General features: G+C 50.9%; 1 protein-coding gene across 27 annotated transcripts in view; it reads left to right on the top strand.

Moving 5' to 3' along the window:
- Positions 1-15,909, top strand: part of cac (calcium voltage-gated channel subunit cacophony) — a 108,792-nt gene that overhangs the window by 53,290 nt on the left and 39,593 nt on the right. The gene's annotated exons all lie outside the window — the stretch shown is intronic.

The following is a 15,909-nucleotide window of genomic DNA, read 5'->3' as shown; positions in this document are numbered from 1 at the left end:
CCCTAGCGATTTCGTTGCCAGATCGTTCTCCGTTGTCTGCAACGCTCTTTCCTTCTCTGTCGCTCGAACGTCGTCGACCAACGTTGGTCGTCGTTACGCGTTATAATCTGTCGCTGTCGGTACATCACCTTCGATACCGTGTTCGCTTCGCTTTCTTTCTATTTATCTTATTCGACGTCGACGAACCTTCCCGTTCTGGATGCAGCCGTTTGCTCGTACTCCGCGTTCGAGTCGGACTACCGGTGTGTTCGTTTTACCGCACCAGCGTGTACCGACTCGTCGCGTTCCGTCGACGAGCTTCTCCACGCTTCGCTCTGCTCGATCCGCACGAAACGAATCGCTTTGTCCATCGACGTATCAACTCGAGAGATCCGTTGCACGTCGCTAAGTTTTCGCAACTCGAATCAACGATTCGAAGCATCGAACGCGGTGCCGTTTCCCATTTGACCTCTTTACGAGGTAGCGTAGCACGGCGAGGATCAATCGACCCTTATCCGTTCGACGTATAAACATTTCAAGAACGCCGGCTTACCTTACCTTCGAGTATCTCGTTCGTTCGTTCGTTCGTTCGTTCGTACGAAAGATTCGAACCAGAGGGAAACGAACGTTCGAGATCGATTCTAATTGCGATTCTTTGAAAAATTCTGTCCATCGACTCGATGCTCGTTCGATGGATCAGAAAAAAAAAAAAAAAAAAAAAATTACCGGCAAACGACGTGTCACGATACATCGACGAGTCGTTTCTCCGGCTCTGTCTGTCGTATCGCGTTGACCCCGTTTATCCCACCGTTCTTATCGAGCTTTCATCGCGTCGCTTATCAGCCACTGCTGTCTGTTCGTGTCCACGAATGCAACGTAGCCGACCAGTTAAAGGGAACGCCACGATCGCTACGCAGAAGTCGCGAACGCTCATCCTCGCCGATGTTTTGCGTCTGTCGTTCGTCTGCCTGCGTTGCTTTCGATATTCTCCCTCTTTCTCTCTCTCTCTCTCTCTCTCTTTACTACCTTCCTTCGTTAAGCATCCGTCAAAGAAGCGATCGTATTTCTCGAAGGAGGCAGGAATCCTCGAGTTTCTGCGACAGACCTACGCTCACGCCTACGCACAGCCTGTCCTCTTTTTGCCCTTTAATCGTATCGATTAAATTCTGACGCGTCGCTTAATGGATCGAACCTTTGAACCTAACTTCTCCGTGAATAATTGCTTTAACGTTGTTCGGTGTTACGGTTGCGCGACTCGCTGGAAAAAAAGTTGGACAAGTATTTTCAAATTAATACCGTCTGCGAGGAAAGGTAAGGAAAGGAGAGATACGCAGCGTGTATCGTAAAATTTGTACCGTTTAAAGGCAGAGTCTGGTCGCACGCTCGGTCGCAGCGACATTACCGTAATACGGCGAGAAACGATTTAAAGTTTTTGCCATGTCGTAAGGACGCGCGTTTAAACGGCCAACGTCTAGAGTCCCGTGCCACTCTCGTATCAGAAAATATCTGTAAACACGAGCGTATCGACATTCAGAGTCACGATCGACCAAGAAAATTAACTGCCGAACTATTAGGCTTTCAACGTGAATTCCGTTGCCTGCAAAGAATAGTTGGCTGCGGTGGAAATCTCTGGTCAGACGGTAGCGTTCGATTTTCATCGAACGAGAATTCCACTTTTATTAGCGGCGTTTTACCCACGAAATCGTATAACACGGAGTACGTACGGCAGGTGTCCGCGTCGCATAATCGTCCGTGTTAAATAATCGGCGAGAGAACGAGATCAATTAGAAGCGGGTAGCGACGTTCATCCTGCACCGCGTCATTTTTCTTTCGTGCGCTCGCCACTTGCAAATGCAAGCCGCGTTTGAAATTTATTTTATACGGGGCGATTTATCGTTTTCGTTGAAACGTCGAGCGATCGCGAGCGTTCGTAGCCACGCGACCGATCGAGCTTCGTCTCTGAAATGCCCGGGCTAAGCGGCTGCTGCGACTGCCTCAAATTTTTACGCGTCTCCATCGAAAATACCTGAAAACGAAGGTCGACGACCCGAATCCAAACTGCCTTCGACGTGTCGCCTCTATCTTTGACTCGATCGTCGACTTTGAATCGGCGTACCATCGTGCGCTTTCGAAGACGAAACTCCTGGCCTGATATTTGGCGAAACGGACGGACGGGGGGAAGGGGAATCGCGCGAATTGTCGTTAAGGCGATGCCTCGAGAGTATGGAAGATAGCGCTCGAAGCAATTCGAGTTGGAAAACTACACACGCGATGTTTGGGCTTCGTGGAATACGTAAAAGTGAAAACTCGCTGCATCCGAGCAACGAGCGAACCGTCGAACGCCAGGATAATTCGCGTGCGATCAAAATTTCCACGCTCGTATAACGTACAGCGTATAGATACGGGGAACGTAATATCCCCGGTTTCTGAAAGGTTGCGTCGAGGATTGCGAAAGGAGGTCGAAGATCCCGGTTCGAGTGTCCGACTGGACGTTAATTTATTAGAGATCCGTAAGGCTGGTTTGTCACGTAAAAGCCGGCGTTACGTAACTGTCAATTAAATAATGGCTCGAAGCGTGCCGGCCGGTCGTTTTGTCGTTCGTTCGGTTAATCGCGTCCCCCGTGCATCCAATCTCGATTCGATCGATCTAATGGACACGTTCGAGCGTGACTATTTCCAAGATAATACCGGCGAATCGCGCGAAAAAGCGAATCGCCTTTCCATTCGTGTCACGTAAGTCGTCGCATTGTTTCGTCGGCGGTGAATTTTTATGAACTTCGACTCGAGATTCTCGATTTCTTCTCTTTCTCGTTGGAATTGTTTCCGCTAACTTGGTCGTTGCCAAAGAGTGTGTGTGTGAAAGACTGTGTGAGTGAAGAGAGAGAGAGAGAGGCGAAAATTTCTTACGTAGGCGAGAGAAGAGTCTCGACGATCTCGAGGAAGAAAGCTCGTGCCTAACCGACGATCCAAAAATTGCATCGGACGTTTTGGAATGGCGAAGGAGGACAGCCCCTGTGGCGGAACGCTCTCTCGCCCCCTCGTCGCCAACGTCTCGCATCGTAAAAAGCCGCGAAATTGGGTCGAAATTTCTAGGAAAGCGTTACGTCGACTCGTATCAGGCCGATTGTCGAGGCTGATTGCTTTGCCGAGATGGGCCGAGCTAGCTGGCACGGAGGTTGGCAAGAATGGCGAAGGCAGTTGGTGCGCGGCACGTGTGAGAGCGGGCAGGCTTGGATTCGCAGTTGGTAGGACTGGCTCTGACGCCCGTAAAACGGGGAGTACGACGACGCTGGAGGAGTCATGGACGAAGGAAGAGGACGCGCGACGGGGGTGGAAGAGGATCGCTCGAGCGGCCGAGGAGGGGCCGAAAGGGCGGTATGAATGAACGATCGATAGATATATAGTTACTTGCTGCCAGGTATCCACCTTTCCGTGTATTTTCTCGGCAGACGCGAGACTATTCTTCCCAAAAGAATCTCGATTCCCTTCCAACGACGTGGCTTTTATCCTCGGGGTTTGCCTACAACGGGATTAAACTTGCCTGTGTATCTCCGACAGGTTTTCCTTCCGAACGGTTTTCTTCTCTCAAACGCCGACTCTTCTCTCTTCACCGCGTCTATTTTTTCCTTCTTTCGCTCTTTCGCCACTTTGATCGACCGTTTGACGCGAACCTCGCAGGAAGTTGCTGGTTATCAGGCGCGTGTCATTCCATTTTGCAAGTTGCCTTGGTCGAGCGAAGATTTATTCGTTCGAAACTGTCCAACGACGGACGAAATAAACTCTGACTGTAGAAAGTCGCATCTCGATCGTGGTATCGCGAGAGTAATTGCGAGTCGCTGTCGGTGACAGCGCGTAGATCGGTCGCGGCGTGTTTCGCGTTCGGAGGAACCAGTCCGTTGGCCCGCGTAAGTACACCGACGTTACGCTGGCCATTCTACCACGAAACTAAATGGTCGCTCGGGCCGGAAACTTTGGCAACGGATCGGTCTGCTGTCAAAACGAACCGTGCTCCGTAGAATCCGATCTCGTTTTGCGTTTCAAACGAACGGAGATTACGCTCGAATTTCATCGAATTTTTCAAAGCGATCGCTGTAAATGGGCAAATTCGTTTTCACGGGCTGCGCGATCGCCAGCGTTTCTAGACACGCGAAAGAGCAGAGCGCCGTACGACTCCCAACGACAAATTTAATAATTCGAAAGCCGGCACGAAGCCTTCGGTTCCGCCCTGTACCGGTGATCGGCTAGATCGATATCGCGAAAGTTTCTTTGTGCAGCAGGTCAGCGGTAGGACGCGTAGTGTGCGTGCACACGTTTCGACTATACCAGGCTAGTTCGCACATACACGTCCTTCGTACATAATAAAGCTCGCATATTCCCTGGGGTCGACTATGCCACCGTAGGGATGCCTTTTACATCCACGATGATATCGCGCGCGCGCGCGTGCGTTTAATACTCACGGTTAGATCCGCTTCGTTCGTTTAACCTAATTGCCATCGTAGTTTCGTTGGATACAATGGGCGTCGGGCATACACGTACGTAGACATCGCGTGCAGTGTTTTTATTATCACCGGATAAAGAACCTCGAGGTTAGTTTCATCGGATCGGGCGCCGGAGAACGTTTCGGGAAAGAGGCGAGGGTGAAAGCGGCGGCGGTATCGTGGACGAGTGACGCGTGGCCGTCAACATTTTCCGCGCAACTGCTACCCGTGTCTTTCGAACTCGTTGCTTCGCGAATCCGACAAAGTCAAAGGTCCTGTCCCTAGATAGGAAAATCGTAGATCGAAGAAAGTTAAGCGTTACGTGGCAACCTCGACCGGCATTCGTCCACGTTTCCACGTTCTTATTTCCTGGAATATCGCGCGAGATGCGGAGAGTTGAAATTCCAGCGACAAAAGGGGCAAGCTGACATACGTAAGGCACGTTGCGTGGCGAAGGACGCGGGTTCTCGCTTCCCCTCTGCCGATGACCAATGGCGCTCGAACGCTTGGTGACCTCGTGGCATAGGCGAAAGAGAATCCTGCCAGCGAATGCGTATATTATTGCGTGTTTGCGTGTGTGCGTACGTACACTGCGCATACGTCGACTTCGCCTGTGTTCCGGCTCGTCCAACTCTCTTCCACTCCGCCCCACGCCTCTCGATCCTCCGTGCCCTCCTCTTGGCTCTCTTCTTCTATCTTTTCTCGTACCACTTGGCAAAAGTTGGAGACACCGAGTCGCCCCGGTTGACCTTACTATTGACAAGGGCGACATCCCTGATTTATAAACCTTGGGCAGCGCAAGCAAACGAGCATCGCGTTCTACGATACAAATACGCGGTTAGAGCAGATGTAGGAACAAACGGGGGTGAGACTTTGTTCTTAAGAATTCTTCGTCCCCGAGCTCGTCCATCCGCGAGGGGTTGTTCGTCGTTCGACTCGCGTCTCTACGAACAGCCATAGGATTAACGGGGTGTAACAGACGGATACGGAAGTTGCACGTAGCGAACGGTATCTCGGTGGAAGAAATCTTTCCGATCGAATTTGTAAAGCGCTTCGCCGCGAAAGAAACGCGATTCATCCGGCGCTACGAGCGCGGTGGAAAGTTTGAACAACGGTAATTTATCGTGCGTCGTATCGGAAAAGTAAGAACGCTAATGTAAAAAACTGTGTCGGCGCTTCCTTCTCCCTTCTCCCTTCTCCCGCGCGCTATCTCCACGATCTAAATAATCGTTTAAGTTACGTCGGTGTTATAACGTCATAGTTCAAGGATTTGAAAAGCGCGATTCAGCGTTCCAGCGACGCGTCTGGTTTCGTGGAACGTGGACGGCACGCGTCGCGTTCCCGCGTCCTACGATTCGTTTTCGGTTCGGCGAAGCCGACTAGCCGCGCTTTCAATTAGACGAATCGCGATTCATCGAAGGCCGAGAGTCGTATCATTCGTGCTAGAATGTTATAGTTCAAGGATCCCGTTGTCTACATCGAATGGCCTCGCCATCTATTTATTCGAGTTGCATTCCCCAGCGTTTTCTAGAATTCATCGCGTAACGACGATGCGAATCGACGCGGTCGAAACGTTGGAATTTGTCTCGGGATCGAGGTAAAATCTTTGGTCGAAAATGCGTCGCGATCAAGTAGAGAGAGATCGATTCGGAGCAGACGCGTCCTGCCAAAAGCAGGACGAGAAGCTGTGATACGTTTGGAAGGTGCGGTAGAAAGGCAGCGCTTGGCACGTCCGGTCTTTTAAGTGGTACAAGTACGTGCGTGGTCGGACTAGCGAGAACAGCTACGGAAACGAGTTTGGCACACGCGCTACCGTAAGTACCGACTTTGCGATCGTAGTTTCTTTAATGGATCGTTGGAATATTCAAACCTTCGCGGAGATTATCATTTACAGCTTTTCTCGTTGCGATTGGCGAGATTTACAACGCAACGATAACGCGTTCCGCCAGGCCGAACGTCGCGAAATTTTAATAAAAAAAGGGAAAAAAAGTGGCAACGTCCGTCGGGTTGATATCGAACATTCTCCAGTTACGAGTCCCTTGTATGTATAAAATTTTAGTTGAAAATATTTGAGATAGATCGGTAGGTCAGCCGGTCAACTTCGAAGGGGAAAAGCGGTACGGTAAATCATCGGACTAGTTGTTCGACGCGCGCCAACTTCCCGGGGAAATCTAAATTCGATTTTGCAACTTTATCGCCGCGAAAACAAACTCGTAATCGTTTCCACGTCGAGATATTGCGCGGAATTTGCACGAGTACGTCGCGTTATCGCATCCATTGACTCGGCAAAAATTGTTTTAGTCGCAGAAATTTCTAGGAATTATAATACGTGTAACCGAATTTGCATATTCTAATTAGCATCCTTCGGCGAACAGTGAACGGTCGGTTAATCGGTTCCCCTTATCAATGAATACGAGCTTCTTGGAACGGTTGTTTCACGGTCGCGTGTTTCGCTCATTCACTCGCGTCAGTCACCAAATCATCCGTTCGAATACGTGGAACGACCGTTGCCGCCTCGTGCTTTATTTTCCGATTCACGAAACCTTCCTTCGACCTCCCGCCACCTTCCTCCCGCCTCTTTCTTCCGCTGCGAGTCACGTAGGATTTCGCAATCTTTGAGCTGCCACGCGCGTTTCCCGCCGACCGCCGCGATACGCGTAGGAGGAAATTTCGAGAGGTAGCCAGCAACGTCACCTCTGTAATGCCTGTCTTTGGTTACGTGTCCTACTCGATAGGAATCGAACGACAACGTCTCGCCAACGTTCGGCTTCGCTGGACGAAAATAGGTCACTCGGGTCCTAGATACATAGGTATCGAAGTGGTTCGTCTTTGGTAGCTCCGTACGGTATCGTCGAGCGATCAGATGGCGTTTAAAGATACTGGAAGAACGGGCGATTTTACTAATGTCCGCGCTAACCGAGGAATCGAGGGAAGACGAAGCGGCGGCTGATTTTCACCGGAGCTCTAAAACGAAACGTATCCGCACTGGTTGGTGCAACTTCTTCGGAAATGGCGTGTGTGGCGAGGAGCGTGGGCGTGGGACGAGTCAGACGTCTGGCCATGACGTTGTTCCATCCCCTTCCCTTCTCTTTCTCTCGATTCCTCTTTCTCGGTCGCTGTTCGTCCGAAAGAGTTAAAATCATAGATGCGCGTCTCGCAGCAGCGTTTCGAGACGTTCTCGGGCGCCAGACGATCTCGCTCGTTTATAGCCGTCCCCTTTCGTCGTCCACGTTACGAGCCACATAGTTATACGGCTTTATCCTCGGTCGTGACTGGTGCTCGAGCACTCGCCAATCTGGAGACACCCCTGCCAGGAACCCTCTTCCCCTTTCCCCAACGTTCGCTCGTCCTTCTTTCAGATTCTCATTCACTTTTTTCCATCGCCGTTGCTCGTCGTCGAATCGGCAAACTGTCGGCCACCGCGAACGATCGAAACATCGTCCTCCCTAGGAATTTTTGCGTCGCGCAAATCGAATTAATTCTGCGATCCGATCGGATTGACTCGCACACGTCGAGCAGAGAACAGTTTCGATCGACAGTTTCTCGACTGTTTGTAAGTTTACGCGACGGATTTCTTCGCGTTTGGGAGTTAGGCAAATATTTGCAGGGCCAGCGATCGCGCCTCTCTTTCGCGCGTTTGCCCTGGGCTTGTCAAGGCTGTTTCGCGTTTCGGCGTTTCTCGCCTCGGAAATCGTTTTTCGACTCGATATCGCCGGCTGCGACATTCGATTTCACATGATTTATCGCATTCCACTATGTAGTGTCAGTTAACCGGTCGTAAATTACCGCAACGATATCGATCTTTCGCGCGTAAATCAACTCGCATCGTTTTCAAGTAGACGTCCAATTTGTTAGATCATTCGATGAAAATGAACGTTCGATTTTTCGCTGTACTCGTTCGTAGCTTTCGATCCACCAAAGTACGTTCGAAGAACGATCGAATACTCCATGGGACGATCTAACGTCTAATTCGTCGTAAGAGAATCTGTAATTTGACCTCCGAGAGTCTGTAATTCGGTCTGTATCGGAGCGTAACGGTTTCTCTCGAGTGTCCTTTACGATCGCGAGCAGAAGCTTATCTTCGGGACGTGGCTGTCGCAAGTTTGGAAAATCTCGAGGAAAATTTGATCGTTTGAAAGGACGGCGGCTACAGTCGGAACGCGATTCGCGTTTTCGATCGACGCATCGCAGCGAAGCTAGAGTACGCGGTGTAATCGTTGCTGACCGACGAGCTGCTCTAAAACGCATGCGTTTAGACGCAGACGATGCGTTTATAGCAGCGACGACGAATAAACGCGTTAAAACGAACTCGTGTATCCGCTTTCTTCGCTACCGTGGTCAATTAAATTTGCACGTTACTGCCACTTTTGCAAACGCTTGTTGCCTACACTCTACGCGCGTGAATTTCTATTTTCTTCGATAAAAAATTACTTCCTCGCGATTTATCCGCGAATATTTAATATCCGTTTGCTACTCGAAATTTCGTCTTTTTCCACGAACGTGACATCTTTATCGTACTCGATAACAACGGCAGGATCATCGTCGATAATTTATTCTCGCCGCCCGAAATTTCGATTCTATCGGACGAGTGGCAAATTTCCATTGCAATTAATAACATCGTCAGGTTAATACGATGAGATATCGTAGATATGTGACAAGAGTCGGGAGGAAGATAGAGAAGTCGGAAGGGGATGCGGCTGTGATTAGGCAGTGCACGTAGATCGACGTACTCGCACACGAGGCACACGAGGTGCGCTCGTAAACGTACGCAGTGACATAACGCGCGATCGCAGAACAATTCGTCAGGGGTGGTGGTAGCAGCAGGGCAAGGGCGCGTTAGGGGAACGGAGGGGAACTGTCGAAACGAAACGGATACACGTATTCGTCGCACACGTGTACAGCTGACGTAACCCCGGTTTCTGGGGGCAAATAGACCGAAAGGTAATTTCACCGGGCTATGTAGGCGGTTATTATGGCTAGGTGGCTCTTTAACGCTGGCCTTCCCTCGCTTTCCAACACCCGTTTCTCACCGACGTCCGCCTGCGTTTATACACGGGTTTAACGCGCAGACAATGCTATTAGCGCTATTTATGGTGCCTCAGCTTCGTATCAGGCTCCGTCCGCATTAGACCGTGGGTATTCCAATTGCGCTTCGTCTCTCCGTCTCTCTCCTTTTTGTCCACTGGAGCGTAAATTTTGATAAAATCTGGCTTTGCCCGGTAACCGTGTTTTGGAAGGATCGGTATCGACGAAGCTCCGTAATTTCCAGATTTGTCCGAGCTTTCTATTTCGTGCGAATTTGCTCGTACGATCAACGTTTTCGAATCGGACCTAACGACGTCGTCACGAGGCAGTCGTAATAGCGTCATCGATCTGTCCCTGTTTTCGCATCAGGGTAGTCGATGCATGTTCTTCGCGAACGATTCGGTAGGAATTCGCGTGGACGAAATATGACGAAGTTAGAACCGACGCGAACTCCATCGCCTGAGTAGTCGAGTAATCTACAGGCTGACGCAAAGTGGCAACGTATCGGTCGCTACGTTAGCAGCGATAGCTTCCGTTGACGAGAAGCTCGCAACTACCGTTTCAGTGACGGTAGCGACGTCGCGCGACAGACACAGTCGTCCGTTGAATAAAGTCCGAATACGAGAGACGTGCCGAGAGACCGCGCGCAACCGGTGATTTCTATATCCTCGTTAAAAGAATCGATAACACCTGGCGTACTATCGATAGAGCAAGTATAGTATCCTTTGCGACATGGCAAAGTTGCGAGTCAAGGCGTCGAATAACGATTGATAGCAGCGACGTTCGACGTGTCTCTCCACTTAACGTCGTGCAAATTTCATTTCCTATGGTAATTTCTCAAATAGAATGGTTTCCAGACGAACGTCGAACGTTCTTCGTGTCATTAATTTCGGCTTCCACGCGTCCTACTCGCTACGCGTTGCAAATGGGATCTCGTGGTTGAACGAGGTGCTGGGAATTTCTTTCCTCTCGAAGTTTATCCGGTACACGTGACACGAAGTATTCGTAGCATCGGATAGGTGGTACCGCGTGACGCGTGTCCGTTAGCGAAAAGTCTTGGCACGCTGTGACCGGCTGATGCGATTACCGCGGTCGATCGACTGCTGCCTGGAGCGCTTCGAATCGAATAATTAAGACGAACGTTATGCAGGGTGATCGCGTCGCTCGACGCCGAGCATAAGCGAACCGCTGCATCGAATTCCCCCGAATGCCGTTGCCCACGGCCGTACGTACTACCTCGACCTAGATTTACGCACTCTAGCCACCGGTGTGCTGGGACGCTTGGACGTTCGTACAACCGCGACTGGCCCAACAACACCAGCTTTTTCGCGTTTACGAACGCGTACGGTCGATCGGCGGATCGCATCGTCGAACCCTAAACGCTAGACCCAATGTTACAATCGCGTTCGTGTCGTCATGTTTGGTTCTATAGACACGTTGCATCGTCGGAGGTAGTTGGACATTTCGAAAACGCAAAAAAGGAAAATAGCGGTAGACAGAGACGGTGATGGTAGATCGGAAGGAGGTAGGACAGCCGGTTGACGGAAGAATCCTGCGAAAACGTAGAGAGCAGGCTGGAAGGTACGCGGCCGGTAGTGGCGGTCGTGATGGTCGTGGCTCGGTTGACGTCACCGGACAAAATGGCGGAGAGGTGACGTCACCAGGAACCCCCTCTCTCTAGGTGGCTCCGCAACGTCGCCGACTGTAGCCTCGATATCGCGGAGATGCCAGAGAATCGAGGTGTGTGTGTCGGAGAGAAAACGCGACAGGGAGAGAGAGAGTGAGAGAGGGAAAGAGAGAGAGAGAGATAGAGAGAAAGAGAAAGAGAGAAAGCGCGAGACGGTGGAGGTGTCGAACGGGTGGGCGCCGTGATGCTCGCGTCACAGCGCTTTCGGTGCTCCGGTGCTTTTTGGCAAGATCGTTTCGCGCATTTAGAGGGCGACATTAGCCGGCTTTTCGGGTAACGATCGCGGTCGCAGCGCGGCACAGCTGGCTGCCGGGAGACGCCCCGGAGACGCGTTCTCGCGGACAGCGACGATTGCAGCCTGTGAACGAGTCCAGCGACGATGCTTCGACCGGTGCTCGTAATCCTAAGGATCGTTCGATCGGCATTGGTAGCGTGCACGTGGTGGAAAAATACGGGACGAGGCAAAGGGTAGGTAGACGGACGAGCAGAGGTTGAAAGGTAGGAAGGTAAGCAGCAGACAGCAAGATGCCGGACACACAGGCGGCAGATATACTGCGCACGTGGCGCAGAGCGGCGATTCGGCTGCGCGCCAGCCCGAATCCCTGCGACCCAGGGTGGTGCGACCGGCGCACTCGAGCTGCTGCGATTCTTAGTCGGCCGCCAATTTCATCCCCCTATCTTCTCGTCCCTCTTCCCTGTTTTCTCGCTCTCTCGCTCTTCCTTCGCCCTCTACCCTTTCTTCCGCTCGAATATATTCCTCTCGACCGTTCTCGGTTTAACGTTAACCTCTATTCGGGCTGCGCCTCGTACCGCGTGGGAGCTGCTTCAAGGATGAATCGGGACTCGAGCACGATAACGCCTACCCCCCACCCGCATCACGCTTATTCCATATCGCGTTTTTCCAACCCTCGACGATTCCTCCGTGATTTCTCCGCGATTTACCTTTCTCTTTCTTCGAACGAGTCTCGTCGCGCTTCTTCCGCCCGAAACGCTTTTCGAGAGTAATCGCGACTGGCACGTTCGTCGAGAAATCGAATGTTCGCGATACCTTGCTCTCGCGGATGTTTGACTTTCGCTCGTAAACGTGACGCCTGCGCCGATTAGTCGCGGTATACGTATATCGTGCGATATTACCGTGCTTGTTTCCAGAGCGTCGAGGCTAGGAAGTTTCTCGTTGCGTGCAAACCCGGTTGCTTAAAAAGCACGATACGGTTGATATCGTTGATAAACTTAGCCCTAATTCGCTCGACTTTCTTTTACGCGTTACCGAAAACGCGTCGTTACGCCGGGAATAACGCCCACCTATAACCATGATGTGCACTGCAACGACTAGAACGTCGAGACCGTTGGTTCGTCGATCGTTTGTAGAAATTAAGGGTAACAGGGATAGTCTCTCGTATTAGTGGCTGACTAAACGACTTCGGGAAGGGTTAACGCGAGAATCATGCACACCGATACAACGATTTTCAAGGAGATCCGTTATAGCGCGGCGTCACGTCTTTCATATTGATTTCCCGAAAGATATTAATAACTCTCGAGAAGTATCGTCGATAACTGATGAGCCATAATAAACTTTTAAGTGCCGTCCCAGTTGCTACGAATAGACACTAATCTCGATGCTTCTCGACGCTGGAACGCTGTTCCGTCGACTAGGATGTCGGACGAGACGCTGCGACACGTTTGCTTTCTTTTATAGCGTCCAGATAATTGTTCGTTGCCCGAAAGCGGAGATTCAAAGGACCGATCATCGAAAATCGAAACGAACGAATATCGCGCACCTCGAACGTTTCCTCGCGATAGTTCGGGTCGGAAAATTCGATATCGCGCGTATTTATACCCGCAACAAGATGAAAAAAATGGCCTTCTCTCACGACTGCTCCCTCGTTAGTTCACGATCTGGAATCGAAGGCCAATTATTTTTGCGTGCACCTTCCTTGTCCCGTTCGCCGGTTCGCGAACGTTCCATCTTCTTCGGGCCGCGTAACCCGACCTATTCAGCTATTCTCACGTTGCTTCGTGAATTTTTCTAAAGTAAATTCGCCAGCTCTGCAAATTCGTCGGTTCGATCGGTGAGAGTCAAGGATGGTATTTGTGCAACAAAATTTTGCCGTTCCACCTTCCTTCGTTCCCACGCTTCTCCGTTCCGGTAAACACTTTACGACCTTTCGCATTTAAGAACCGCGACGTTCCCCTCCGTTTTCCTCGACAAACTGGACGACGTAGTCAATCGGTTACGATCAACCAGACTTTAGGTTTTGCGTCGCTGGTCCGACCGTACGCCGGCTAATTCTAGCCAACTACGATCCGCGCCGCCCAATATATTCGATCGATAGGATTTCAGCCTTTCGCAGGAAATCGTCCACGCCGAAACGATCTCGAGTTCGTTGATCCCGTTGGTAACGAGTCCGTCGACGTTGCCCCGCGTCGCTTGCACAAACGATCGAATCGCGAACATTCGGACGACGTAGCGCGCTTGGGCATGCGCGAACGAAACGATCGAGATCGTCGGAAAGACGAACGCGTCGAAGAGAGAGAGAGAGAGAGAGAGAGAAAGAGAGGGGCGAAAGAGCCCTTGTATTAATTACCGCGAATAAAAAACACGGGTGGCCGGCGACACGAGGGTTTGGCACGGATCTCGGTGCTCCGGATCGTGGCTCGGTAACCTGTAAAAAGTCCTTTTGGACGGCGTTGCCTGGCATAAATCGCGATTAACCTTCGTCACGGGTTTTTAACTCGGATTTTTAGCTCGACGACGCACAGTTAATTCGCCTCTCGCAATTTCGAACGGGAGAGCATGGTGTCGCGACTCGTTCCTCGGTAATTTACCGAGAAATCTCGGGGATCCTGGGGTCAGCAACGATTTCTATGGTAAATCGTTCGGAGGCACGACGTTCCTCGGGCTCGATCGCCAGCCATTCGCACGAGCGAAACTCGGTTGCTCGTGCAGAATCGGCCGTTAACCGAGGCCGGTTCGTCCGACGGAGAAAAGCGCGAACGATTTCGACTCGACACGCGTCCGATCGGTTAAATGCCGAAAGTTTTCGGCCGTGCGTAATCGCCGATAGGTTACACCTGTTGCTGGCGTAACGATCATCGAGGCGGCTCGAAGCGGTGTTAGGCGATGCGACGCGTCGTTCTCCGCCGTCGAACTGTTCGAAGGCGGACCGTGCTAGCTCATTTTCGAGAGTACTATCGATCTTACCGATATACGGGCTACGCTCTATCAATTATTCGCGCTTCGATTTCAATAATTCAGAGACGTTCCGTCGGGCCGAACAGACGAACGAACGGTCAATCTGACAGGGAGTCGCTTGCAATTCTAACGCGCCTCCTTCGCGTTTAGCCAGCCTGTCCGAGGGACCTCGTACGGAGAGGAAAGGACGATTTTTGACGAGACGAGTTATTTCGATTTGCGCAAGACGGGTTGGATTTAAAACGTAAACAATCGAAAAGTCGACTTTCTGGTTCGAAGGTGGTTAATTAAACGTTGACGCAACGAATGAGAATATAACAGCGATGATTGCGTCGATAGGTAACGTTGTTATCGTTATTACGACACCGTGGCTGACTGATAATGCCGTGTTGATGCGTTTCGCGTGTACGAGGTCGGCGTAGGTGGCAAATTAACGCTTGCATCGACAATGGACTTCGTATCTACGGCTTGATTAAATTAAATCGTTATTAATTGATCGACGAGATTGCGCGCGTCCTCTCGTTTCGATTACGCTGTTCCTGTACGCGTAGAGCATAAATTTGCAAAACGCCGAGGACATTGGGATTTTTAGATCCCGAGAAATCGTGGAAAACACGTGCCGGATGTCGGTCTCGTGGAATTTCAAGTCGTCGCAACCAGACGACGTTCGTAGTTTGCGTTGATCGAACGGTCCGAGCAACGGTTGTATCGACGAATGAATTGCACCGATTCGGTGAGTTGAAACGCGTTTACGCGATGTATCGGTTTACGCAGTTTCGCCAACTGTCGTATCACGAATCAGGCAAAGACGTCTGATCGACGAGGGTCGCGAAATCGCGAACCGAGTTACAAAGGGATACGACCGAACGAATTCGATGTCGGATGTTAGGACGGCGAAACGAGGGTACCACTTTTTAAAGGGCAAACTCGTGGTCGTTAGAAATTTTGCATTGTTCGATCACTCTCGTTGTAGAACGAAGGACATCGGAGGCATTCTCGAGTTCCAGCGTTCTCGGAAGAACTTAAGGAGCGCTTTAATGGGTTCGCAGGAACATCCCCGGTGTGACTACCGTCGATCAAGAATATATTTTTTCACGCGTTGTGCAAATTCAGCAGCCAATCCTATTTTTCCTAGAATCGGCGAATTGAGAAAAGAAAGGTTGGCTAATCGAAATACTTCTGTTATCGTGCCTGTTAGGTATCGTCGGAGAAACGTCGGATCGTCACAGAGGACGATATCGACGGTAAACGATCTGCTCGCGGTTCAACGCAACAAGGAGTCGATCGTCTTGTTCGTAAACGAGCTAGAACTTGTTAAGGATGGAAACGTTGATCGCAGCTGAATAGAGAGAATCAAGGCTCGATGAATAGAACGTAATCTGGCAACGAGGCTAGCCAGGCTATGTATCGAGCTAGAAGGCACGCAGCACGCGACAAAATGCACGGATGTCCTATGCGGTATCCTTGTCGCGAGTTATTGCATTACCGGCTACCTTGATTGCACTTTCCTACGAGTAGAAGCCACGCACGTGGCAGGCTTCTAGCTG

This window comes from Bombus flavifrons, chromosome 5 (assembly GCF_040668555.2).
Source record: "Bombus flavifrons isolate JBK064 chromosome 5, iyBomFlav1_principal, whole genome shotgun sequence".
Classification (NCBI taxonomy): Eukaryota; Metazoa; Arthropoda; class Insecta; order Hymenoptera; family Apidae; genus Bombus; species Bombus flavifrons.
The sequence above is the reverse complement of the archived record's forward strand: the minus strand, read 5'-3'. Positions and strand labels throughout refer to the sequence as shown.